We start from the raw sequence: 24990 nt of genomic DNA on the forward strand, positions 1-24990 counted from the left end.
CTTCATAGCAACCTTTCTGGGGAAGGGAGGCAGTGGAGTGGCTGGTTGAACGTGTCGGAAAAAATGTATGCAACATGGGTGCTGTATTTTTTGCATCTTGGAACGAAGGGAAAGGACGCGACAAACGGGTACGCAACAGCAACCTTTATTGAGAACAGAGTGACTACGATTCAACGTGGCGTGGTTCGCGCCAAACATTTATACCTCCGGGTTTGAACGAGGAGCCAATGGGGCGTCGAGTAGCTCGACCAATCAGGGCGAGGATTGAACCGGCTCCGCCCGGGAACCAATCAGAAGGGAGTCCTTTATTCCCGCGCTTGTATTTCCCGCGCTAGTATTCAACACCCCTCCCCCCCTAGTCAAAGAGTTCCCTTAGGAAGGGCAAACATAGTCTTGTAAGTAGGTGGGACGGTGACGTTCTCGTCCCGACCTTCGTGGCTCCCCGGCGGTTGTCGTCGGGGGGGGAACCGCCGGCGGAGGTGTGTCCGTGGCGGGGCGGTGAATCTGCGACGCGGCCCCGTGAGATGGCGCTGGCCCCGGGCCCCGTGCCCGATGTCCATTTGTCCGGGGTGGCGTCTCCGTGGCAACAGGAGTGTCCAACAGTGGCCCCGTGCAGTCTGGTTGGGGTGTAGGCTCAGAGTCTCGATAAGGGCTTCGAGGAAGGGAGTAGCCGGGTGAGGCGCGTTTGTCCGAAAGGTTCGCATCGGCTTGTCCCCCGTTCCCCGGGTGGAGGCGGTCCGTTGGGAGGAAGGTCATCGAGGGTGGCTCATGCTGAGAGCGGGTGTCTGAGAGGCTCGGGCCGTCTGTTTCCGCGGGGAGGCGTCGCCTTAACTGGTCCACGTGGCGCCTCCATTGTGTTCCGTCGGCCAGGCCGACCCTGAAGGAACAGGGGCCCGTCAGAGCTGTGATGGTTGCGGGAACCCACCGTGGATCCCCAGAAAAGGAGCGGGCCCATACAGGATCCCCTAACTTAAACGCGTGGGAAGGGAGGGCCCCCAGGTTGCTCGGCAGATCCCCTGCGTAAAGTGGATGGAGCCTGTCTAGGGGGGTTCGCAATCTCCTACCCATCAAGAGCTCCGCGGGGCTTTTATTAGTCGTTGGGCAGGGTATGGAGTGCTGGCTCAAGAGGTAAGCCGCCACTCTTTCTTGCCAGTCGCCCTGGTCCATGCGGCCCAAAGCTTCTTTGGCTGAGCGAACTGCGCGCTCCGCCCGGCCGTTACTAGCTGGGTGATAAGGGGCTGTGGCTGCGTGTCTGATTCCTTGTTCGGCCAGGAATTCTTGGAACGTGGTGGAGGTAAACTGGGGCCCATTATCTGAGACTATCACGTCCGGTAACCCATGGGTGGCGAACATCTTACGAAGGGCCCTCACTGTACTCTCTGCTGTGGTGGAGGTCATGATTACCAGCTCCACCCACTTGGAGTAAGCATCGACTACTATCATGAAGTTTCGGCCGTGGAAGGGGCCGGCAAAGTCAATGTGTAAACGGGACCATGGGCCTCTAGGGATTTCCCACTCACGAGGGGCGGCTGTGGGGGGATTCGGCCTAGAGTTTTGGCAGATCCTGCATCGGCCTACGTAGTCTGCAATTTCCGAATCTAGCAAGGGCCACCACACATAGCTACGGGCTAAGGCTTTCATTCGCGCTATGCCTGGGTGGTTTTTGTGGAGTGCGGGCAGGATTCGTGCCCGCAGGGCTGTGGGGATCACTACCCTATCCCCCCAGACAAGACAACCCCCGTGAAGGGCGAGTTCGGCTTGTCGTGCCTTAAATGGTCGGAATCCTTCCGCTACCTTTTCCGCGGGCCAACCCCTCAAAACCCATGAAGCTACTTGGGATAGGACGGGGTCAGCCTTTGTGCAAGCTGCGACGTCCGCGGCAGAGACGGGGAGGTCGGATTCGGCGATGGACAAAATAGAGAGAGTGGGCACGTGGGCTGTGTCCGTCTCTGGCAAAGGGCAACGGCTCAGGGCGTCTGCGTGCCCTAGCTGCTTACCCGGACGGTATAACAGCGTATACGAATACGCCGTTAGGAACTCCGTCCAGCGTGTCATGCGGGGAGACAAAATGGGGGGGGTTGGCTTGTCGCCTGCCAGTAGCCCCAGGAGCGGCTTGTGATCCGTGACAAGGGTGAAATTCCTACCATAGAGGTAGTCATGGAATCGCTTAATGCCGGACACTGCAGCCAGGGCTTCTTTATCGATTTGGCTGTAGTTCCGCTCCGTGGAGGAGAGTATCCGGGAATAGAAAGCTATGGGGGCCTCTGAGCCGTTCGGGAGGGCATGGCTCAGGACCGCCCCTATGCCATAGGGAGAGGCGTCGCAAGTCAGGACTAGGGGCATCCTATCGCTATATTGAATTAGGACTGCCGACGAGGTCAAAATGTCTTTTATAGCCGCGAACGCGTGCGCTTCACGGCTACCCCATTGCCAGGCCGCTGACCGGTCAAGCAGTCGGTGTAGCGGCTCAGCTAGCGACGCCTTGTGGGGAATAAAAGGGGCGTAGAAGTTTAAAAGCCCCAGGAACGCCTGCAATTCCGCCCTAGAGGTGGGTGCAGGTGCGTTTTTGATGGCGGCAACTTTGGAAGGAGTGGGGTGGATGCCTTGGGCATCGATGAGGAACCCCAAGAATTCTACTTTGGGAACAGCAATTTCGCATTTGCTGCGCTTTAGTTTCAGTCCTGCCTCCCTAAAACGTGTGAGAACCTCCCGCAGTATTTTCAGGAGTTCCGAGTGGCTGGGGGCTGCGACCAGGACGTCGTCGAAGTAGGGGACGACGCCTGGGAGCCCGTGGAGCAACCGCTCCATGAGGCTCTGAAAAATCCCCGGGGCAACCGAAACGCCGAATTGGAGGCGGCGGCAACGGAAGGCCCCGCGGTGGGTGACGATGGTCTGGGCTGTAGCCGCATCGTCGTCTACGGGAAGCTGCTGGTAGGCCTGTGCCATATCTAGCTTGGCGAAAATGCGGCCTTGCCCTAAGGAGTGGAGTAGGTGTTGCACTACGGGAACCGGATATGGATTTGCCTGCAGGGCCAAATTGATGGTCGACTTATAGTCGGCACATATTCTCACCGATCCGTCGGGTTTGACCGGGAGGACTATGGGGGTTTCCCAACGGGCGTGATCTACGGGCTCGATTACCCCCTGCTCTATAAGCTTATCAAGTTCGGCGTCTACCTTTGCTCTCAATGCGAAGGGGACCCTGCGTGCCTTCAGCCTAATGGGAGCGACCTGGGGATCGAGGCAGAGGGAAATGGGGGTGCCCTTATAACAGCCCAGTTTCCCATCGAACACATCTGCGAACTCATCTAGAACGCTATCTACGGTGAGGGGGACTACCCTGTGCACCCCCTCTATGGTGAGGCCCAAAGCGGGAAACCAATCCAACCCGAGGAGAGCGGGCAGATCGTTCCTGACGATTAGAACTGGGAGTTTCCCCTTAAAGTCTCCGTATTCCACCTGGATGTGGAATATTCCTGCCGTGGGAATCCCATTTCCCTGGTAGTCTAGGAGGGAGACCCCGACGGGGCGCAAATGGCTCTGGGGAACCCCGGGACAAAGGCGGGAAAACAGGGCCCAAGATAGGAGAGAACGGGAAGACCCGGAGTCCACCTCCATTCGACAAGGCTGACCTTCGAGTCGGACGGCGGTGCTGATTTTGCGATCGCCGGCGGGAACGTGGGAAGCCTGGTAGACCGCGCAGTCGGCGCTGGAGGGCTGGTAGGTTGAGTGGCAGTCCTCAGCTCGCCTCGCAGGACGTGGCTGTTGGCGGCGTTGCGGTGCCTGGCGCTGGTCGCTGGGCTGCATGAACGAAGGGGCTGGCACGAGAGCCCGGCAGACCCTGGCGAGGTGTCCTTCTCCTCGGCAGCGGCGGCAGACGGCGGAACGGAACGGGCAGGATGCGCGGCTGTGGCGGCCGCCGCATCCGCGGCAAGGTGCGTTTGAGACCGGCTGAGCGGGCGTTGGTGGTTGCTGGTGTGGCCTCCGCTTCGGCTGCGTCCTCATTTGTCCGACGGTTTCCTCCTCCTCGTCTTCAGCAGGAGAGAGGTCGTCGACGAGGTTCGTCTGGGTGGAAGGCCCCGCGGCGGTTTGCGCGGGGGTTTTCAGCTGGAGGCGTTCGATGTCGGCCGTGGATTGTTCGGAGAGCTCCGCTGCTCGCGCGGTCTCCACGGCTTGCACCAAGGTGATTTTGTGGTTCCGGAGCATGCGGCTGCGCAAATGCACGTCGCGGACCCCGCATACAAACTGCTCCACGAGGTTCTCCTCCAGGTCTGCAAAATCGCACTGGGCGGCCACTGTGCGCAAAACCTCTAGAAACTGGCTGATGGATTCGTTGGGCTTCTGCACTCGGCGGCGGAAGGTGAAGCGGCGTGCGATCAGAGAGGGTGAGGGAGCGTAGTGGTTCCTCAGCCTGGACATCAGCTCGTCCCACCCAAGTTTGTAGGCTGGCCTCGGGGCGGCCAGGGCTCTCGCAGAGGCGAACATGGAAGGCTCACAGCAGGACAAGAAGAAGCTGCATTTCTCCTCGTCGGTCTGTGCCTGGTTCTTCGATGCGATTAAGTAGCACTCGAAGCGCTCCATGAAGCCGTCCCATGATTCTCCGGCGGATCCGAATGGCGCGAAAGGAGGAAGCGCTGATGCCATCGTGGTGTGGGGCCAGAGAGGGGGAGGAAGAGGGCGGAGAAAATTTTGCGTTCGCTGCCGGAGTTCTCAGCCTGAGGATAGCGTTCGTGCTGGTTCAGACGCGGTGGCAGCTGGCTTGTTCTTCTCCATGGTCGCGGGAATCGGCATCCCACCTTCGTCGCCAGTTTTGCATCTTGGAACGAAGGGAAAGGACGCGACAAACGGGTACGCAACAGCAACCTTTATTGAGAACAGAGTGACTACGATTCAACGTGGCGTGGTTCGCGCCAAACATTTATACCTCCGGGTTTGAACGAGGAGCCAATGGGGCGTCGAGTAGCTCGACCAATCAGGGCGAGGATTGAACCAGCTCCGCCTGGGAACCAATCAGAAGGGAGTCCTTTATTCCCGCGCTTGTATTTCCTGCGCTAGTATTCAACAGTATTGAAACAAGTATTGTGGCGTGGAGGTCTTAGAGGCCTTACGTGGTTCATTTTAAGTGAACAACGATGGTTACTTGTTGCATTAATGAATTGCAACCAGCCTGGGAATCCTGTAGTTAGCAACTTTTTCCTTCTGTTTTGCATATCAGAGAAGGAATCTCAGCTTCATGCAATGTACTTTAAATTCTGCTTGGTAAGAACAAATGAAAATACAAGGTATAATTTTAGGTCTGATTTTTTTTTAAAAATGAACTCAAATAATGAGAATTTTTATTTTTTTATTTGTTGTGGGAAGCGCAACACTTCTTCAAACAGATAGAAGATGGGACGGAATTTTGCATTAAAATATAAACTGAACAAATTTCTTTCTTGTTTGTGCTAGTAAAGGATATAGAAATTAAGTCTGAAAGTGCATTTGCAATCCAACACATTTAGCAATGCGATGCAGTATGCACAGAAATGTAGAACATTTTAATTTGAAAATATTTTTCAGACGGTTACCTATTAATATTTGATTAGAAGATTAAGAATTGTAGTGGATGAAGCTAGAGTCAAAAGTGGGTAGTCTCTATTTCTTCTATGACAATCTTATTTCCCTAGTCTAGCTAAACCTGAATATCATATTATGACATATGCATGACATATGCATGACTTTGCATGTCTTAGTGTGCTGGTTTCTTTTGTTTCTGCTTAATGTGACTGCAGATGTTCCCTGTATAGCCAAACGATATTGTTCATACGCACCAGGGAAGTTTATCTCTGATCAGCCTATTTCTACTTTCACTAGGGATGTTTACCAATTGCGGAGTCAACCCAACCCAACAAAAACCTCAACAGGAAAATCTTTTTAACAGTTACTCAGGGAGACTGAGCAACTGGCCAAGTTATGCGGCTCCGGGGGAGAAAAGGGAAATCGGGAGAGGCTGGAAGAAACGGCGTATGCAAGATACGTCTTTCATCTTGGACAGGTGTAGGACATAACTACAACATTTTCTGGCTGTACGGGAGGGCCGGGGTTCAAATTTTTTTTTACTACTGGTTCTGTGGGCGTGGTTTGGTGAGCGTGGTATGGCTTGGTGGGCGTGACAGGGAAAGGATACTGTAAAATCTCCATTCCTTCCCCACTCCAGGGAAGATTACTGCAAAATCCCCATTCCCTCCCGATCAGCTGGGACTCGAGAGGCAGATAATAGATGGAGGCAGGGGCAGCCAGAGGTGGTATTTACCGGTTCTCCAAAGTACTCACAATTTCCGCTACTAGTTGTCCAGAACTAGCCAGAACCTGCTGAATACCACTTTTGCTGTAGGGCTATTAATTTAAAACGAAGGTCTTCCAACTTGTCAACTTTAAGACTTGTGGACTTCAACTCCCAGAATCCTCCAGCCAGCAGACATGGCTGGAGAATTCTGGGAATTGAAGTCCACAAGTCTTAAAGTTGACAAGTTTGGGGGGGGGGGGCTGATTTAAACCGTCATTCAGATCACTTGAGGTTTTTGTTTCTCCCTTTGGTATTTTTTTTAAAGATACGGCTGCTATCTGTTTATTTTTTTAAAAACAGATATAGTTGCTATCGGTGAAAGCAACTACAATTCTCTCTCAAGCCCACCCTGAGGCAATGAGGCAAGAATTCCGCCTGTAAGCGAAACAGAGCAGGAGCCACACCGACAGAGCTAAGTGGCTTTGGCGCCGGAGCCCGAAGACGCCCTCCTGCTTTCTCTCTTGGGTGAAGTGGGGGAGGCGGCGGCGAAGAAAGAGCCAGCGGCGACCGGGCTTTCCTGACGGGGAGGGCTGCTCGCTTGGAAAGGGATCAGGACCAGCGAGTTCCCCCTCCCTTTTTTCTCTCTCTCTCTATCTCTCTCTCTTCGTTTTCTGGCGGCTCGGAAGAAAGTGAAAGCTTGGAACGCGGCGGAGAAAGTGGAAGCGAGGAGGCGGATGTTGCGGAGAGGGGCGAGAGAGAGAGAGAGAGAGAGAGAGAGAGAAGTGGGCGCCGCCTGGTCGCTTCTGCGCGCTCTCGACCGCGGCGGGATAAATGCTGGATTCGGGGCGGCTCGCTTTAGTCGCTGAGCCGAGCGGTGGGAGGACGAGGCGGAGCTGCAGCCGTTTTTTTTCGGCCGCTTTCGAGGGGAGGTACGTCTCAAGCGGGAGCCTTTTGCCTTTCCCAGGGATGAGTTCTCCGGGGAAGCGAGTTTCCAAAGCGCGCGCCCTTTTTTCCCCCTTCTTCTCCCTTCTTTTGTTTCTCCCTCTGGTTTGAATTGGGTTTCTCTCCTCCCTTCGGCTTCTTCCATATGGACGTGATTGGCTTGCTCTCTTTCCCTTTTCTTCCTTTCCATCCCACCCTCCCTCGGGGTCTCCCCAAGCGTCCCCCCCCCCACACCCGCGCCCTCACTGCTCTTCCTTTGCCCCCGACTGCCCGCGGCTGGGAGAGAGAGGTTGGTTCAAATTCTTGCATGCCGGATGACAGCCCGGGAGTTTGTTAAGACTGGCCCGCCAGCAAATGGGCTGAAATGTAATTGCTGGGGAGAAAATTGAGTTTGCGGAACAGAAATAACTCTGGGGCTTGAAAAGTTTGTGTGTGTGTGTGTGTGTGTGTGCAGCGAAGTGTGTTTCTCACGAATTTGATGAGTTAAATTTGCAATTTTCGAACAAGGCAGTTCGCCTCCCTCTGATGGAACAGAGGATGTTGGCTACTGCGAACCGTTTGAGGATGGTAAGCAAGCAAGCGAGCGAGCAATTCTTAATTTTGGCCAAGGGTCAGGATAAAAGCAAGAATAAAAACAAAGCAAAACCGAAACGATTTAGACAGCAGCACAGAAAACGTCTATGTTCTGATTACTTTCTGCCTATGGGGGTAATGTGCTATGGTTAATTCTAAACTCAAAACAAGTAGAAGTTGAGCTAAGAATAATCTAAAAATGAAGAGTAAAATCCTGGTATTTTTTTAAAACGATCCGTATTTTTTTTAAACTGTCCCATCCATAGGCAGAGCTACATGGCAGGCGTATGGAAAATATTATCCTTGGAAGTTGTTAGTTCCTGTCTAGATTTAGTATCTGTATGGCAGAATTTAGCAGCAGCCAAAAGAAGTAGAGTTGTCTGGTCCAAGAGGAGGATTTGCATGTAAAAAGCTTCTGTGTGCCAGGAGTATTTGTTGTATCAGGATAAATAAAAGGAGCCCTGGAATCCCTGTAAAAGCTGTATGTATCTCCAGCAGCATCTACATGACAAAGACACAGTGTCCAATGGGTTCTGGGTACCTTTTTGGCAAGTTTTAAATCTAGGAATAGGAGAACTTCTTCAGACTCTATACACGAGTAGCTTCTCAGATAGATCCCTTCTCCATATAGCATTAAAATTATCTGCTAGTGACAGAGGTCAAGTCTGTGAGCAGAAATTTACCTACAATCAATAGATGAAAAGCTGAATATTTCTTTCAATCTTATTTACACCAGCCTTCTGGAGAACTATATTTGAGACACCGGGTGGAAATTTGATACTTTGTAGAACCTTAAACAGAATAGAATAGAATTCTTTATTGGCCAAGTGTGATTGGACACATAAGGAATTTGTCTATGGTGCATATGCTGTCAGTGCACATAAAAAGACAAGATACATTTATCAAGAATCATAAGGTACAACACTTAATGATAGTCATAGGGTACAAATAAGCAATCAGGAAATATCAATATAAATCGTAAGGATAACAACCAACATGTTACAATCCTGTAGGCATAAGTGGGAGGAGATGGATGATAGGAACAATGAGAAGACTAATAGTAATAGTAATATTACTATAGTAGTTTAGATAGCAGTTTTTGAGTAGTTACCATAGGGCCTAGTGGACAACCATTGAGGAGCTGAGACCACACCTGGACATAGAATAACTTTAAAGCATCAAGGATTAGTATGGCATCCCTTGATCAATAGAAAATTTGATATGGCTGCATTCTAGACTACATGGTCTGAATGAGCCCTTCTCTCATCAGAGACTTGAAAATTGATTCTAAGGTATTTTAAAATATTGGTTTCGTCAATTCTGTGATCATTTAACTAGGCACCTGTAAATTCTGGGATGTTTAGCAAATACTGGGACTTTCTCTTTTTTACACAATTATTCCTAATTCTTCGATAAATGCTTTTGGCCAGTCAAACAATTTTGTCTTCAGATGTTTGGTGTACAGATGATCCTTCTATAAATTAATTGGATGGTCATTCAATTTTCTTCCTACTGTTATAGCAAATATTACTGCTGTGCCCCAATGTTCTGGCAATTAGAAAGGGTGAGTGATACTGGGGTTTACCATTCTAAGGTCTTACAGTTCTGCTATTAGGTAATCCTTGCCTGGTGCGTTTTCTGGTTTAGGTTTCTAAGCTTAATTTTTAATTTCTGGAGTTGTTACTGGTAGCTATCGGGAAGAGGCATTCAGATCAATTTGATTTGGCTTTTATTTATGTGTTAAGAGAACTAAAATGTGCCTCTCAGATGTTAGCTGGTGTTGTAAAAGTGGGGCAAAGTGGATGTTTTAATGATAGAGTTGCCAGAGTGGAGTTGAGTTTCTGGCTTCAGTGGCTACTGTCAGAAAGCCATTTCCCTTGTCTTCCCACAAAGCAATTGCTTCTAATGCCTTCTCTGCATTCTTAAATTGCTAATAGGACATGGCTGCAGAATATTTCTGATATTTATTAAAAAGCCAAATCAAACCTTTCTTGGCTTCCAGGCAATGTACATCAAAATACCTTTTGGGACTGAGGATGATCCAAGAACAGGTTGGAGTCACTGAAGTAGATTAGAGCAGTGGCAAATAATTGACTCACCTGAACTGTTAGTTCTTATAATTTTGATTTGCTGACTCAGAATTTCAGATTTTAGTAAGTGTTTCTTCCTGTTATAATAATCCACTTAATCCAAGTAGAGCAGAGTCCATCTCATCCCATAGTTACAATTCTTAGGACAAGCAGTTTGTCAGGCACCTGCAAGATTAAAATTCCCAGGAAATGATCACCGTCAGGCCAGCTCAGTATAGAAGAGCTCTGTATGAAGGGAATTGCAGTTTGTGAAACTCCATAGTCTATTAGGAAAGGTCTCAATGCCAGTCCTGTGGGAAAATTTTGTGGGATAGTCAATAGGAGTTGAGCAAGTCATCAAGGTTAAATTCAGTTTGTAGAAAACCTAAAGCAAGCAGAGCCTACAGAATCTTTGGACTGATGAATAAGTGGAAAAACTAGAGTCAGTAATTGCTATCAATGCATCCCATTTGGCAAATGGAAAAATACATTGCTTTATTCAATTGAAAAATAAGGTAACATATGAATATAAGCAGTGCCCTGTTGGATTGGATGGCCGGCCCATCTACTCTATCTGTCTGTTCTCAGAGTGGCCAACCAATTGCACAAGGAAACCCACAAATCTCCCAGCACATGATCTTCAAAGGTAGCAACAGTGACATCAAGGCTTGCTTTCCTGTGACTTTTAGGAATTGGTCCAACTCTTTTTTTTTTTTTTTTTTTTTTTGCAGCCAGCCAGGCTTAATAGCTCTACATCTCATGGTAGCAGATTCCAAGTTTATTTATATATTGTTTTAAATGTTTTGTTCTCCCAGATTCAATTTTATTGGTTTACCTCAATTTTACTAATCCAGGAAGGGAAAATTAACTTCTCCTTTGCTATTCTATCCATACCATGCAAACTTTTGTACTTTTTAATTCTCTCATTCACTTGCTTTCTATATTAAAAAGTCTCAGATATTACACTCTTTCCTCTTATGGAGGTTGCATTAGCCCCCTGGTCATCTTTGTTGAAGTCCAAACCCACTCTAATTCAGCAAACTTCTTTAACTCTGCAAACAAATCCAATAAATAAATAAATTTCCACCACATCCTTTTTGAGACGCAGTGAAAGAACTGCCCACAATATTCCAGCTGTGACCTAACAATTCATTAGGTAGAAATTGACTGCATTCACAAGTAATGCTGAACCATAATTTGGTTAACCACTATGAAAGTATAAAAAAATGATTGTATGGATCATATAGACAGGAGCTTAAACTGTGTACCAAATCTTGGTGTTGCCATTGTATTTATTAGATGTTATCTGTATGTTTTGCCTTCTCTCAATTTGATCCTGGCATCTCTTCACTTTGCTGAGTCAGAACATTCTTGAAAATAAATACAAATTATTCATTTCTACAATAATAGCATTAACACTTAGACTTATATATCACTTCACAATGCTTTAAAGTCCTCTCTAAGCAGTTTACAGAATCAGCATATTTCCCCCAACAATCTGGGTCCTCATTTTACTGACCTTGGAAGGATGGAAGGCTGAGTCAAACCTTGAACCGGTGGGAACTGAACTCCTGGAGTGAGCAGTTAGGTAGCCTGAAGTACTGCATTCTAACCACTAGGCCAGCACGGCTTTTATTTGTAACCTCATTTTCCCATGTGTATTTACTTGCAGTGCTCTATTTTTCTTACATTTCTACTGTTGGGAAGAATTTATCCTCATCTGGTAGGAGTTTGCCTATTTTCTCATCTGAAGACTCCTATGATTTGCTGTAACTGAGGAACATGAAGGATCTATGCATGTTCATGTGGGACACAGGTTATGATTATCAGCATTCTAAAAGTCATAATTCCTAGTGCAACAATGAATCTCCCATATTGCAGCAATTTTTCCTGACTGAGGTATTGTCATGCTGCTTGCTGGTTTTTAATAGTGGTAGCAATAGCACTTAGAGTTCTATATCACAGCCTCTATACAGTGCTTTACAGCCTTCTTTAAGTGGTTTACAGTGCATATTGCCCCCAATAGTCTAGATCCTCATTTTACCCACCTCAGAAGGATGGAAGGCTGTGTCAACCTTGAGCTGGTCAGGATCGGAGGAATTGAACTCTTGGCAGTGAGCAGAATTAGCCTGCAATATAGCATTCTAACCACTGTGTTTCTCCAAATGACTCCAATTTCCAGTGGAAATCCTATTGCATACTTAAACTTGTTTTAATAAACTAATGAATAAAGCTTTTACATGGAAGACTTGGTTTATCCCAATTCCGCTAACACCACCTCTAAATACAGAGTAGTTTTCTTGGTATAGGACTTTCTTAAGACAGTTTTAGAATAAAACAGATGTTTGTAGCCTTAATATTATTATGCCTCTGGAAGTTCCTTGTGATACTTAGTATCACAGAATGAAAAATGCATTGTAATTATATAGCTTAATCAGTACATAGTTTATATAGGCATCTTTGTATAAATTTAAAACATCATAAAAAGGCATGTTAAAAATGACATGCAATGTTAAGTAATTGGGAAATTACTTGCAAATAGCTTTATTAGTTGTAGTGTTTGAGTTTGATAATAAGCATTGTATTGCTGAATTTAATATTTTATTTTATTTAGTTAGTTAAACATGTACGAGATAACAGGTATAAGTATAAACATGGACATGAGCACATGAAATGAATACAAATAAATAGGGACAGTAGTGCAGGGACGGTAGGCACGCTGGTGCACTTATGCATGCCCCCTTACAGACCTCTTAGGAATGGTGTGAGATCCACGGTAGACAGTTTAAGGTTAAAGCTATGAGGTTAGAGGAGGTAACAACGGAGTCAGGTAGAGCATTCCAGGCATTGACCACTCTATTGCTGAAGTCATATTTTCTGCAATCGAGTTTGGAGCGATTTACCTTGAGTTTGTATCTATTGTTTGCCTGTGTATTATTGAGGTTGAAGCTGAAGTAGTTGTTGACAGGTAGGATGTTGTAGCAGACAATTTTGTGTACTATGCTTAGGTCAGACTGTAGGCGACGTAGTTCAAGGTTGTCCAAGCCCAAAATTTCAAGTCTAGTGGCATAAGGTTAGGGTTATTGTGAGCAGAAGAGTATTCTTTTCATGAAATACCTCTGAACCTGCTTGATGTCCAATACACAGTATGGATTCCAGGCAGAAGAGCTGTACTCAAGGATTGGTCTGGCAAAAGTTTTGTATGCCCTAGTTAGCAGTGCAGTGTTACTGGAGAAAAATTAGGTTAACAATTCTTAATGCATTTTTGGCAATGCTGTTACAATGAACTCTGAGGCTTAGATCATTTGAGATGAGTACTCATAGGTCCTTGACAGAGTGAGGGTCATCTATGAGGTCTTATCCGCCCAGCTTGTATTTGGTGTTCTGATTTTTGTTGCCAATGTGTAAGACAGAGCATTTATTGGTTGAGATTTGGAGTTGCCAATAGTTGGAAAAATTATCTGTTGAAAAAATTATCAACTTGAGTGAACAGAAAGTAATACTTGACCTGAGGTTTGAAATATTTATTTTATTTATTTTAAATAAATAAAATAAATATTTTCTAAAAGAACATGCCAATAATTTGTGTGTGTGTTCACTTTTCACAAACAGAAAAGCACAAGCTAATTATGTTGCAGTTCACTTAAGCTTACCTAAAATGTAATACTTGAAAACAACATCCTGAAGGCACAGCAAATGCAGACACATGTCAGTATGGGTTGAATGCACTTTTCTTAAATCAGGTGTGGAATTACATTTGTGCCAAATGGAGTCACTTTTTTTCTACTTGTCTCTTTATATTCTCACCTATACTGAACTGAGTGACTTTTCTACTAGTGGAAATTTAAACAACCGGAAATGGAAGTGAACCTTTTGTTCACTCCATTCTGGAAGTGGAATGTCTATCCCAGTTAAAGCTTGCCAAAGCATTTGGCTCTCTAATGAGTAGTTGCTGACAACATCCTTTCAGAAACTGCTCAGAATGAAGAATTAGGTCAGTGGCAAAATGCATGCTCTGGAAACAGAACACCCCCCACCCCAAAGAGGTTTAGAGACTATTTGAATAATTCAAGATAATATGAACAAATGATAGGCATGGAATAAAACAAGTAAAACTTATTTACAACTTGTCCAGAACTTTGGCTGTGTATATTCTGGCCCCAAAATAAAGGTTTAAGCAAATTTGTTGAACTTTATAGATGCAATATTGTCATACCTCTTGTATTTGTGGGCAGTAACGTATTAACTTTGATAGCCTAACAGAACTCTGGGTGAATGTTTTGGAAGTTTCAGTAATGTTAAATGAGGCTCATATAAATACACTGGAATACCTTGAGAACTAAAAATGTAGCTTTCCTAAAATATAAAGTATTATGTACAGTGTTGTTCTAAGTTCTGGTTTTTACTCTGTACTCATTAATTTTTAATTAAGTATATTACATTGTAGGTAACTGTGTCTTATAAAACATAATCCTATACTCTTGATGTGCTAAACACAAAGTCCTGTAACTATTATATTAGTGATAATCAATGAATTCTCATAGGTAGCAAATAGATGACTACAGTATATTAATTAAATAAGTATGGTATTCTCACTAGTTAATTCTAAATTATCATTAACAGCTCACTGCCATTAAAACTGTATTTCATAGGATAGTACACAATTAAATAGGCGAATATATGTGTCCCAGGATAATGTTGCAGCATACATTTGGATTGGCTACCAGGACCAGAGGTTTAGTCTTCTGAGCTTTCAGACAGCCACATATAAATATCACACAGAATAGCCCAAAGCACACACTCTGCCAGAGGGAAGTTCCTGAGGATGGGCTCCAGCACAAGTCCGAAAGCTCAGAAGACTAAACCTCTGGTTCCAGCGACCAACCCAGATTGGATCCTGAAGCAATTAAACAGTATGATGATAGTGGACCATGTTTGAGGAAGTGAAGACTTAAGTGATTAATATTTCTTAATATGTAAAAGGGATATAGTTTGTGCTACAACAGCGATGCTGCACATATTCAAGTACAATTTAGGTTGGCAACTTTTTCATCTCTTCCTAAAAAAACATGTTGGGACCTCTGTATTACCTGTGACTACATGCTAACCCCATTCTGATGTTCTGCTGCATATCTTAAAAATACTGGGCCAAGTTGTCCATGATTATGCTGGCTGGGGATGATAATAGCCTTTTATTGACCCTTCTGGAGAATAGTAGAGTAGAGAAGACTGGGTTGAATGGATTTTTTTTTGTAAGAAGTAAATGAGGCCTTTAGAATATTTTGGATAAAATAATTTATCACTAATAAACCAGAACAGTGGAATTTGTTCTAATAAATGGAGAAACAATCATTTTTTTATTTTAAAAGATTCTAATCTTTAATAGGTGTCTTTATCTGCAAGTAAGTGCCCCCTCTGCTGTCTATAAATTGAATAAAAGAAGAAATCTTAGCTCTTTTGATCTGTTCTAACTTGTCTATTTCAAAGCCAATTACAATGAGAAGAGAGAAAAGCTTATGACTTCCAGGGAGAGAGGGGAGATTGTTACACCACCACCACCACCCCAAAAAACCCACAAAGACTGTAGAAAGTGTGTGTAAAGGTTTCAGGCAGCTATAAAAAAGAAAGGAAGAGGAACACAATCAGACTTGGAAGATAATGTTCCTACAGCCAGCCAAATAAAAGGAGTCTCTAGTCTCCTTTTTAAAAAATAATGAAGAATGCAAAAGTAAGATGTTTGAATATGGGACAGACTATTATTTGATATTGTCAAGAGTGAATTCTGGGGGAAAATGTTCCGGGGGAAAAAGGAAAGTAGTGAAAAAATTATTTGGACACTAGAATGACTTAAGAAAAGAAGGTGCAGGTTATACATGAAAAATATTTAAAGATAAAGTAATTTCCAAATTGAATGACAGGGTCGTAAAAAGGAAGAGATGCCAGCAGCCATGACAAAAAGGATACCATTAGCACTCTAATTCTCCCATTTACTTTGGAGACCTAGCATTTATATATATTGTGTCTTTCCCAATATTGTGTCCATTGGCTTTCTTTTTTGCAATCATTTATTAAAGTTTGTAAATGCACAGATAAAACATTAATACAAACTAAAAAAATGTAAACAGTTCAGATAGAGAAAAAGAAGATATATAAAAAAAATATTCCCCCTATTTCTACACAAGTCTACAATTTACAAGTTTACAAAGTAAACAATTTCAGTAATTTAACACCTCTAGTGTAGGTAGTCCTCAAGATAGGACAGGTCAGTTAATGACCAATGTTATGACAACTCCCCCCCCCCAACTATATACAATCATACATCATGTTTCAAAGTTAGGAGACACCCTGAAGCACCACAGTCATTTGCCCTTATAATTCCCTCTCTCTTTAGGTATTGAAAATAAATTATACCTCTGCCTTCCAATCTCGATCCTTTTTGACCATTTAATTTGTTAAGTTTTCTGCATACCTAGAAAGAGAATAACAAGATCTGTAAGTTACTTAGAGATGACTCACTGCCAGGCTGAAGATACAGGAAAGGAAGCGAGCAAGCAAGCAAAGAAAATCTTCCTGAAGCTTTTATCTTTGAGAGTCCAAGAAAAAGTTCTTTAAAAAAGAGAAGGATGCCAGGGTAGAAGTTGGGTCCTAAAGGAGTCAAGATAGGCAAGCAAATAGCTTGGAAACCTGAAACCTCTTTCCAAAGGTTTCTAAGCTTTCTGCTATCTAACTGCCTTTAGGACCCAGCTTCTGCCTTGAACGTTCGCTGCGTGTTTGTGCTTTACACGCTTATGCACTTTTTCTTCATTTCCTCCGCACACACTGCAGAAGGTTTTTCTTTGCTTGCTTGCTTCCTTTCCTCTACTCTTCAACCTGCAGTCAAGGTAAGTACAGATTCTGGCATCTTTTTCCAGACGTGGAGTAAATTTAACAAATGAGAGATAGAGATTGGAGCTCAGAGGTGGAAAGTTTACTTTTAGCACCTAATGGATGGAGGGGAGAAGTCACAGTGGTGGGATTCAAATTTTTTTACTATTGGTTCTGTGGGCGTGGCGTGACATGACTTTGTGGGTGTGGCTTTGTGGGCCTGGCAGGGGGTGGATACTGCAAAATCCCCATTCCCTCCCCACTCCTGGGGGAAGGTTTCTGCAAAATCCCCATTTTCTCCCTCCCCCACTTACCTGCTTTCCAGCTCCTTTCCACTGTTCAGAGCAACAAATGCCCAAAAGAAGATCAGTTGGGAGGCAGCGGGGGCGGGGCCAGCCTATTTGCCCATTCTCCGAACTACTCAAAATTTCTGCTACTGGTTCTCCAGAACCTATCAGAAACTGGCTGAATACCACCCCTGGGGGAAGATCAACAAGTCTATCCCTCCCAACTATTTGTTTTTCTTTATAGAAGAAATGTGGGTTTTTGAAGGAGGAAGGGGATTAAGTAAGGGAAAGGCTTTGGGAAACTTGTCCTGAACCTGATGACTTTCCATAGAGTAGGCTGGCATCACCAAAGCTAGCAAGAGCCAGGAGAGGTTTTCAATCTCCCAATGGCCAGTGGATTGGGGCTGAGGTACAGTCCACAAAAAGGGTTTCAATGTGTTGCATATTCAATATGCAAATACCAGCTGCGACCTGATTGGTTGGTCGTTTTGACAGTTGGTCTGAGTGCTAGTATAAATACCCTGACAGTTGCAGGGAACGTTTGAATCGCTTGTCACCTACTAATAAACATCTTACTCTCTGATCCATGGCTCCTGCGTCTTTCCCTCACACAACACACAATATACAACACAATGTCCAAGGATGAAGGCTTCTTTGGAAGCCTCTCTGGCATTGGAACATGGTGCTGTGCCCAAATCTATCTGAGCTCTTATTTTTGCTGTCCTGTTTTGGGGTTTGCAAAACTTTCTGCTCCTTGTCTACCTCCTTTATGGATCTATTTGGATGGTGGGCCTCCCAAGGCTTTCCTCATCCACAAGGTACCTCATATTCACTTAATGTCCCTGGGGTTAGATTTAGATTTAGATTTTAGATTTTACTTTATTTGTATGCTGCCCTTTTCCCTGAGGGGACTCAGGGTGGCTCACAATTCAAGGGAGGGGAAGAACAGACAAGTTACAAACATAACATGAAGATCATACACCGTTAAAAAGAACAACAGTCATACCATTCGAGTGGGGCTTTAGTCTTTAGCCCCAGGCCTGTCGGAACAGCCAGGTTTTAAGGGCTATGCGGAAGGCCTGGAGGGTGGTGAGGGTACGAATCTCCACGGGGAGTTCGTTCCAGAGGGTCGGAGCAGCCACCGAGAAGGCCCTCCTCCGGGTAGTTGCCAGTCGGCACTGACCGGCTGATGGAATTCGGAGGAGGCCTAGTCTATGGGATCTTATTGGTCTAGTGGAGGTAATTGGCAGTAGGCGGTCTCTCAAGTACCCAGATCCAATACCATGAAGGGCTTTGTAGGTGACAACTAGCACCTTGAAGCGCACCCGGAGATCAACAGGCAGCCAGTGCAGCTCGCGGAGGATAGGTGTTACGTGGGTGAATCGAGGTGCACCCACGATCGCTCGCGCGGCTGCATTCTGGACAAGCTGAAGTCGCCGAATGCTCTTCAAGGGGAGCCCCATGTAGAGCACGCTGCAGTACAGTCCTGTAACAGTAGTAATCAGGGAGAGCAGAGGCTGGGGATTATGAAGAAGGCTATCTCAATGATTGTCACTACTTGTAATGGCCAGGCTCCATTATCGTCATAGATTGAGGGTGACCTGTATTTCAATTTTAAAAAAATACTCTTCTTCCTATACAGTATCTCATACTTTTATCATACTTCACCATTCAGTCCTAATTAGCAAATGTGTTAATAGCTGTGAGAAATAGTAATCTGTATTTTAACCTTATTTTTTTAAAAATGAATTTTATAATCCAATTTATCACTTCCTTTAATAAATAAAGCAAGAGAAATCTCTCCCCACTTACAAACAAATCCTTAAAACCTCATCACTGTCCTGATCAAAAGGAAATCCTGCTGACAGTTATCAGAAACCACAAAATACATATACTAACCTTGATTAAGCTCATTTTGAAGACCACTTTACTTTTAAAAACCTTTGACCCATCAAAAAATATCCCACAACTGAATTTCCTAATCAATTTTCTACATTTTCATTTAGTAAGAGCAGAATAGTTTTTCTTTGTTTTCTCTCAAAAACTGTTTCCTTGATTTCACATATTCCTTTTGTAAATTCAAGATAAGAAAGCTTTCCAAGTCACTCTTCTGATTTATTATTTGTATAATTATTAAGGCACCATCTGGTTTTATCTGTAAATCTGTTTTGGCATCTTTTTCCATAGCAGTCTTATACTTGGCATTTTAAAGTCTATCTTCAGACCTTTTTTTCACGTTATTTTTGTGATTTAAACTCCAATTTGAATCCACATTCAAATCAATCTCAGTCTCCGTTTTATCCAACAAAATCTGTTATTCTTCCATGTCCTGCATTATAGTATCAGACAATCTTGTAAGTAATTTCAGTGTACATTGTTCTTCTTCTATAGTCAATAATATAGTGTTCCATTGTATTAATTGGTCTCTTCTCCTTTAATTAGAATTTAAGTATAATTGTTCCTCCCTCTAGGATAGCCTTCAAGTCTGCTCTTATCATCTGTTTATTTTTCCAATCAACAAAACTTTCCCATGGGAGAATTTCATACAATTAAATTTAGAAACTTTATAAATTATTATATAAACTTTTAAACAGCCCACAAGAAATATTCTTTCAACTTCATCTAGCCTGTTGACTTTTCAAAATCAACATTTTAATTTCCATTTTGTTGTTTCTCAAAAAAAAAGTTTTTCTTTTTAATACTTAAAGTTGTACTAAAATACTTAATACATGGTACTTCTTTCATTGGGATAAAAAGAGATTTCCACAGCAACTTAATGAAACCTGCCCTTTGAAGGTTTAATAAGCAGCTTTCTAAAATAGTTAAGAAAAAAAGTAGGTTGGAACAATTGGAGTTCTCAAACTTGCTGGTAATTTGCTGGTTCTTGACTGAATAAATAAATATTTAAACATGTTAGAAAGTGTTATTTTACTATCTCCTTGCAAGACATTATGTATGGAGCAAATTTATGGGTGATCCATAGCAATAGCAATAACAGTTAGATTTATATACCGCTTCATAGGGCTTTCAGCCCTCTCTAAGCGGTTTACAGAGTCAGCATATCGCCCTCACAGTCTGGGTCCTCGTTTCACCCACCTCGGAAGGATGGAAGGCTGAGTCAACCTTGAGCCGGTGAGATTAGAACCACCGAACTGCAGATAGCAGTCAGCTGAAGTGGCCTGCAGTACTGCACTCTAACCACTGCGCCACCTCAGCTCTCCATGACATCTCCTTAATCTGGAGATGAGTACCGAGAAGCTGATTGGCTCTTAACTTCACCAGTTGTTGGCTCTGTAAAAAGCAGAGCTGTGTCCAGTTCGCCATTGCTCTCCCTGGTAGTCCTTTCACCTTACATACATGATTGGGCCTTCTTTCTTGTTTTTTTTACATCTAGATGTACATTATTGTTATTTTAACAATTAGAATTGGTTGTATCTTCTGGGGATGAGATTTGTTGGACCAGGATTAATTTGAAAACTGCTCTGCCATTTTGTTGTTAATTGCTAATAGATTATATAACATTACTGAGCTGCAGTGGCGCAGTGGTTAAAGAGCAGTACTGCTACTTCTGCTGATCACTGGCTGCCAGCAGTTTGGCAGATCGAATCTCACCAGGCTCAAGGTTGACTCCGCCTTCCATCCTTCTGAAGTAGGTAAAATGAGGGCCCAGCATATTGGGGGCAATATGCTGACTCTATAAACTGCTTAGGGAGGGCTGTAAAGCACTATGAAGCATTATATAAGTCTAAGTGCTATTGCTATTGCTACATTCTGGTTCAAGTAGAATTCATACTTTTGTACAGGTCTGTATTACTTTAAAATATTATACAATGTTTCACAAATTTACTTCCCCTTGATGTAGGTTCATTAACAGCCATGCATAAGTACTATTTAGCCCTGCCTATTAATCGACGCTGAGGAAGAAATAGATAGAATTTTAATGAAAGCCATGTTTTATTATAAGATGTAGGAAAGTTTTCTAAAAGATACATTTTTAAGAGTAAATATTCTTGACTCTGTCCTGTTAGGTGCTTATGTGAAACAAATTGTTGCATTGCCATCTAGTCCTGGAAAGCAGCTATCCATTTATAGTCCCAAAAGGCAGCCTGTTCTAGAACCTTCTTCAGCCTGGTGCTTCAGTGTTGGATTACATTTCCCATCATTCCAGGCTGAGTGAAGGTGTTTCATTGTACATTTGAATTATTTTATTATTTTGTGTCTGTTTTATTTTAAAACTAAAAGTAATTAGGAATTTTAAAATTTTAGGATAAGAAAAACAATTCCAAGAATATTTTTATGGCTGTTACATAATTGTTTGTGAAAGGCATTTAGACATTGCTGCCTTTTTAAAAAGAAAAGCTGATCCAGGGACTTTTACGAAAGCTTAAATGTTGAAATCTTTTCTCAGTAAGCTATGGACCAATTTTATTTTTTCCAGAATGTGGACTACTGAAATTTTGTTAAAACTTCATAGTTATATCTCCCAGTAAGTTAGCTCTATGAAAGAACATAATGGGACAAATTTGATAAGGCAGGAGGAAGAGTTTGAAAATGGACCAGATCCATGTGGAGGCTGTAGAGAAAAACACTGCTTCCCCCATGCTTATATGAGAGGCGTTTGGGCAGCTGCTTAAAATGTTTGCAGCTGCTCCTTTCTAAGCCCTCCCACCTGGAAGACATGTGACTCAGATAAGACCATATGCAGCCTGCCCTCTGCTTCCCAGTGCACACTATTATGTAAATGCACAGAGAAACAACACAAAGGAAAAGAAGAAACACTACCACAGGTGCAACACATTTTCCCCTCATACAGAAGAAAGAGCAGATGCTTTTGTGGCCATTGCAGATAGAGGGATTGGAAAATGTTCTAGAAGATATGCACTATGTGCTTACCCTACTTTATTTATCTTTTCCAACCAACTGAATTCTGGGAAGAAATTATCCAAAAAGCATTAGAATGCTGTCTAACTGCCTCTATGTAGAATAGAATAGAATAGAATAGAACAACAGAGTTGGAAAGGACTTCTAGTCCAACCCCCTAAACCTAGGCAGGAAACCCTAAACCCTAAACTACTTAATATGTGGTATATTATCAGTGGAGATAATATCCTGCCATTATCTCCACTGTAAACTCCCCTTTTTAATCATATGACTCAGAAAGAACTAAACACCTTCCCCCTCCATGATTCCCAAGGTACACTTGTACAAACACACATAGATGCAACGGGAAGGCAGTGAAGGAATATATGCATATACACAGTAGCATACATATACCACCTTCACATACAAATAAGCAGGCAATGACAACATATGTGTACATCATGAATTTGCATGCTCAAACTTTTCTGTTAACTCTATTATTTTGAATGAAAACGTTTACTTCTAATGATTGTGTTATAGCCCAGCAACAGCCTGTGCTGCGTTCTAATTGGTCGGGCGAAGCACAGCCTGTGATTGGAGGTTCTAATGACAGTTGGTGACCTGAGGGTATAAATACCGGACAGTTGTAACGGATTTCTGAATCGCTTGTCATCTTGTCATCTGGTACTAATAAACATCATTATTCTCATGATCCATGGCTCCTGCGTTCCTTTCACTCAATCTTTAAAACTGGCGATGAGGATGGGATTGAATGCGATTCCGCAGAGCCTGGAAAACAACAACGAACACTAAGCCACTCGCAACGCAACCAAGCAAACGCGAATGGAAAATACTTTGAAGACCTGTCAGAGCTGCAGCAGCAGTTGCCACCGCCTCAGGTTTCGCCTCCGATAAAGCCAACCTGAGTAGATCCACAGGCACGGACTCCTTCAGTCAAAGGGACGGGCAACCTATGCTTAACCTTGGCTGGAGCCGTCGCCTCTGCTCAGGGACGAGCTACGAATCACGTGGGTTCAACCGTGGCTGAAGCTGCCTGTCTGCCTGCCTCTCTGCCACGAAGATCTACCAGACACAACTCTAGAGTCTATCCGGTCTACTGTTAGCTACTGTTACAAACGTTCGTGTTGCAATAAACGGTTACTGTTGCCTAAGAAGCCTCTGATTCTAGCATACAGCTTTCCAGCCTGCTCTACTGCCTCCCGAGAAGCCATAGACATAGACGCTGCAGTCTTTCTTTCTACAGAGCCAACCGCTGCTCCACCTGGGTTTTCCACAGCTGCCAGCCTTCCAAGGCCATTTGCATTACAAAGCTGCTTGCCTCCCAAGGAGCAACGCTAGTAACTCTGGCCACTCAAAAGCCTGCCTGCCTGCTGCCTTCCAAACGATCTCCGCTCTCTAACAGAAGCCTCCACAGCCGTTTCAGAAGCCCACAATTCTCTGCAGCAAAAGTCAGCAGAAATCCTGTCAGCTAAATCCTTCCAGCAACAGGGAACCTGCCTGCATGCCGTTCGAGCAAAGCCAATCCACAAAGCGGATAATCTCTTCATACACAAACTTACAAGTTATACTGCCTCCCTGCCGCTGCTGGCCGCTGTTAGATTCAGGAGCGAGCCAAAAAGACTTGATTGAAGGTCCTGAACCAGTTAACTGGTGGGGGGGGGGGAATGCAAATGTGTATATGTAAATTGTGTATTTGCAAATAGGATGGAGTGTCTGGTTAACTGGGGGGAAGGAGAGAACACAAATTTGTAGGTGTTGAACATAAACACAAGAACACAAAAATGCAAATAAATTGTAAATGTTAAACATGAACACAAGAACACAAAAATGCAAATAAATTGTAAATGTTGAACATGACACAAAAAAAATGCCATTAAAATTTAAAATGCAATAAATAAATAAATAGATTAAAAAAATGCAAACAAATAACACGCTAATTGACATGTATGTAAATAACTGGGGGGAAGGAGTGTTATAGCCCAGCAACAGCCTGTGCTGCGTTCTAATTGGTCGGGCGAAGCACAGCCTGTGATTGGAGGTTCTAATGACAGTTGGTGACCTGAGGGTATAAATACCGGACAGTTGTAACGGATTTCTGAATCGCTTGTCATCTTGTCATCTGGTACTAATAAACATCATTACTCTCATGATCCATGGCTCCTGCGTTCCTTTCACTCAATCTTTAAAAGATTGAACTGATAGATGCCTTCTGATTGATTGGGCATAACTGATGATAAGGTTGGAAACAGTTCTAGATGCCATGTTCTGCATACTTGAGTTTTCTTTTTTTTAACTTTGGAGAACTGGATATTGCTTTAGAAATACCCATCTGCCATCTTTTAACGAAATATTAGCATATGCACTGAAAAAGAGATAAAGCGTTATTGTTTTGCATAGCATGAGCTTGCTTTAGACAAATGTCGCTCTCCACAGGAGATGGGTAATTCAAAAATGTGAAAAGTAAATAAAATCTGAGCAGTATTTCAATAGTATAGTATTTCATTGTATTAATGGGCATAAGCTTAGTTACATTAATATTCTAAATACGTAATTATATTTGAATTGCATTTGTAAAATTATCAATCATTGTTCACTGAAATGCAAATGAAAAAGCAGGAAAGCAAGAGCTAAACTGTGAAGTCGGCACAGTTCTTCCTATTCTGCTAAAAGTATTGTGAACTAGTTAATTGAATAATTGTTCCAGCTTATTAAAAAGCTGTGATTTTTTTTCTAGATCAGTGGTTCTCAACCTTCCCAATGCCGTGACCCTTTAATACAGTTCCTCATGTTGTGGTGACCCCCAACCATAAATTTATTTTTGTTGCTACCTCAAAACTGTAATTTTGCTACTGTTATGAATCATAATGTAAATATCTGATATGCAGGATATATTTTCATTATTACAAATTTAACATAATTAAAGCATAGAGATTAAAAAGAATATGTAATTATATATTGTGAGAACTACTATTCTAGATGAATTAAAAACCTGTATTTACTGAAAAAGAATACTTTTTGTGCTATGCTAAGCCCCTTCTGATCAAATGCATTGGTGGCTTTCTAATTTCTAGGTTGCTTTATTCTTATAAAATTAAAATATAAGGATGAA

At 43.4% G+C, this 24990-nt stretch overlaps 1 protein-coding gene across 2 annotated transcripts in view; it reads left to right on the forward strand.

Annotated features, from left to right (window-relative positions):
- The first annotated feature begins 5931 nt into the window (after positions 1 to 5931).
- The window catches only part of SERPINE2 (serpin family E member 2), a 35881-nt gene continuing 16822 nt past the window's right edge, over positions 5932 to 24990 (forward strand). Inside the window, exon 1 of one of the 2 annotated variants that reach the window (XM_087725483.1) lies at positions 5932 to 6034. The gene's annotated coding sequence lies outside the window, so the exon portion shown is untranslated. Of the gene's footprint in view, positions 6035 to 7009; positions 7195 to 24990 lie in introns of those variants that run through there. The other variant, XM_087725482.1, reaches the window with a different exon arrangement.

This window comes from Thamnophis sirtalis, unplaced genomic scaffold, assembly GCF_051295495.1.
Source record: "Thamnophis sirtalis isolate CommonGarterSnake01/CBP01778 unplaced genomic scaffold, rThaSir2_p1.2 scaffold_11, whole genome shotgun sequence".
NCBI classification, from domain to species: Eukaryota; Metazoa; Chordata; class Lepidosauria; order Squamata; family Natricidae; genus Thamnophis; species Thamnophis sirtalis.